The following is a 3,158-nucleotide window of genomic DNA, read 5'->3' as shown; positions in this document are numbered from 1 at the left end:
CTACTGCTGCTCTTTAAATGTTCTTCAGTGATTTTGTTGATGTTACCAGGGTATACTACAGTTTACTTTAAATTGATTCAATCTAATTGAGGGCCAAAACTACTAACCTTTCTTAGGTTCAGTTTCCTAATTACCACACAGCTTGATTACAGAACAAAGCTATGGTTGTCTAGGGGCTTAGGGCTGGCATTTCAAGGGTGACTGGAATTGATCAGAATTTTCTAGGGGATGTGCAAGTATGGTTTTCAGATAATTACATTACTCATGTGTTTACCCTTGTATCAGTGATCTCTACTTTTAATGTCAATGGTTTTACACAATATTTCTAGTGAAGAGTACCAATAGTACCTAATGATAACTAAATTTACTAAGATTTGGTGTTACAGCCACAGGTTTTCTCAGTAAAGTCTAGCTTTTGTTCACATTTATCCATAGTCCAGCAAGGATTAAACAGATATTAGCAGGTAGGCTTCTAAAAGAGTCATATTTGAGAAGCTAATCTTTGAGCAGAATAAGCGGAGACAAAACCTTCTTGCACTTGTGAAATGTAAGGACATACAAAACAAAGGTAGCACTGATAAGGGATGAAAGAATTAAAATTAATGACCACAAAACTCTGATACCACTGTAGATAAAGACAACTTAAGATAGAGCTGAATCAACCCCTAAGCTAAAGGAAAAGGATGCTAAAGAACTGCGAAAATGTGTTTCTTTAAAAAGCAGCTGTCATACATGTAATAGATGTAATGCAATGTAATAGAAGTAACAAGTACTTCTCCAGGGTGGTATCTACCAGAATCAAAGCCAAAGCTGATACGCCTGCAACAATTAATTTTATTGTGTGACTGAACTAATTTAAACAACAATAATAGTTTAGCTTTTGATGCAGGGAATACATTGATTTTCTGTCAGGCCTTGTTGTGTAAAAAACCCAGTTGATATGGCTGTGGAGAATGAACATTGGAATGAAGGCCAAGCGAATGCTCCGTTAGGCTGGGCTCATTCAGAAGCACTTGGGTGACTTTAGACACTTAAACCCTTTGTTCAGCTACTGCTCTGAATACATCAATTTACCGTGCCATATTTTTTTCTGTAGCTATATATAAAGGTGTTTGCAGCTTTTGTTTCTGTCATGGATGGCTTAACAGTAGGAGAACTCTCCTTAGGTGCCCAGTTTGTCACCACCTAACTTTCAGTAACATTGTCAACAATTTGAATGGTAAAGGGCAAACAAGCATATTTGTAAAACAATCTGTAGGCTTCTTGTCAAGCCTAGGATAGCAGATCCCAGTGGAAATGTGATATCTACTGTTAGTGGTGAAGTTTGCTTTTATCCAGCTCTTCTGAAAGCACAGACTGATGGAAGCACAGTTCTTTTCCATTTTGATATAGTTCTTCACATTCCAGGTGAGCAGTCTAACTATTGAGCTGTAAAGTGGTATCTTTGTGTCTCTGTGTCCCAATCAATTATTTATGCAAAGTGGAGCAAGGAAACAAACTCATCCCAGAGCTGCCCTACAGCTGGAGGGCAGGGCTTGCAGGGGTCTTGGTGCCCTGTGCATTTGAGGGCAGGATGTGCAGGGGTCTTGGTGCCCTGGGTTTTTCTTGGTTTCCACTCCTCTCCAGACTCCTGTGCTTCCCCTCTCTTGTGCAGGCAGGGTAGCTTGTGGGGCCACGCTGTAGGCAGGATAAGGGTCCTGATCTACGTTTTAAAGATTCTTTTTCTCTTTTGAGGTGGAATTACAACTTGGTTGCATAAAGCTAAGCTGCATGAGATCTCTACAAGACCTCCCAATAAATGTCCCACTGAAACAAACGTCAGAATCAATTACAGTATTGCAAAGAGACGAGTGGTAACCAAGGTGAATGCCTTGAAGAAGGCAACCATGTAGAGATAGCTTATTCCCTTAAATTTATTTCATTTTCAGAACCTAGATGAGCTACAAAAAACCCCACTTTTAAAATATATGGTTATAACTGCATTCATCTGTGCTTCTAGAGATCCAAAGCTGCTGCAGGGCACCCTTTGTATACAGCATTTGCAAATTTTCTTCTTTGTGGAGTCTGAGCAATGAACTGCAAACCCAGCTGTGTGGTTTGCACCCGCTCATCACCTTTGTGAATACAGGAGTGAGGGCTGCTTCTTCCTCTGCCACTCCCACAAGGGGGGGGAAACCGTACGCTTTAATAATTTTGTTGGTATTCCAGCTATCCATAATCCAGTCTCTTGAACCTGGAAAAGTGGGGCTGTTCTGGAAGATACAGAACAGCCCTGGGCAGGGCCTGTGAGAGGTGTGCCGTGAGATAAGTCGCCGGGTCGAAGTGACCCCGCCAGGTCGAAGTGACTCCGCTAGGTCCGCGTCCAGCCATCGCCTCAAGCTCGTTCCCAGGGCGGCGGGGGGAAGTCACAGAAACGAGTGGTCGGCTTCCCTAAGGGCAGGAGGCGCGTATCAGCACCAATATTAACGCTGAGAAACGCTAAATGCGACGTAAAAAGTAACATTTCTCATACTGAAAATCTTGACTTAGTTGGCGCCGGCCGCTGCGGGCTTTTTCGAGCAGCTTTTTTGGAGAGGGCAGGGCGGGCGGAGCCCTCTCCGGAGGGAAGACGCGCGCAGAACGCCTCGTGCCTGCCTGCGGAGGCCGAGCGGTGGCCCCCAGGGGCCGATGCGAGCCCTCTTTGGGAACGGGGCGCGGGCAGCGGGGCCTCTCCGCCCCGCTCACGGCACGGCACGGGCCACGGCGCCCCCTGGCGACGGAGGCTGGAGAGGAAACCCGCCCGACGGCCGCGATCGGGGTTTTGGGGCTCGGCCGTTGCTGCCTGCCGCCGCTTGGAGTTGTGGCAGGCAGAACGAGTCGCGCGCTGCTGGCCGCCGGCACACCGTGCGCCGCCTCCGGAGCCGCCTGTCAGCAGCGCCGCGCATGCGCGCCGGCAACATTTCTCTCGCTTCCCTGCGTGGCTGCCCTGGCGGAGCGCAGTCGAACTAAGCTGAGCTGGGCCGGCCGCCGCTGTTGCTGCTGCTGCCGCCGTCGCCTCTACCTCCTTGTCCTGCGGGGCGGGAGCGAGCGGGCCTCGGGGGGCGACTGAGGCGGGGCGGAGGCTGAGGCGGGGGGCGCGGGCCTTGCCCTGCCCAGGGGGCCGGGGCGTGCGAGGGGAA

This window comes from Colius striatus, chromosome 2 (assembly GCF_028858725.1).
Source record: "Colius striatus isolate bColStr4 chromosome 2, bColStr4.1.hap1, whole genome shotgun sequence".
Classification (NCBI taxonomy): domain Eukaryota; kingdom Metazoa; phylum Chordata; class Aves; order Coliiformes; family Coliidae; genus Colius; species Colius striatus.
The sequence above is the reverse complement of the archived record's forward strand: the minus strand, read 5'-3'. Positions refer to the sequence as shown.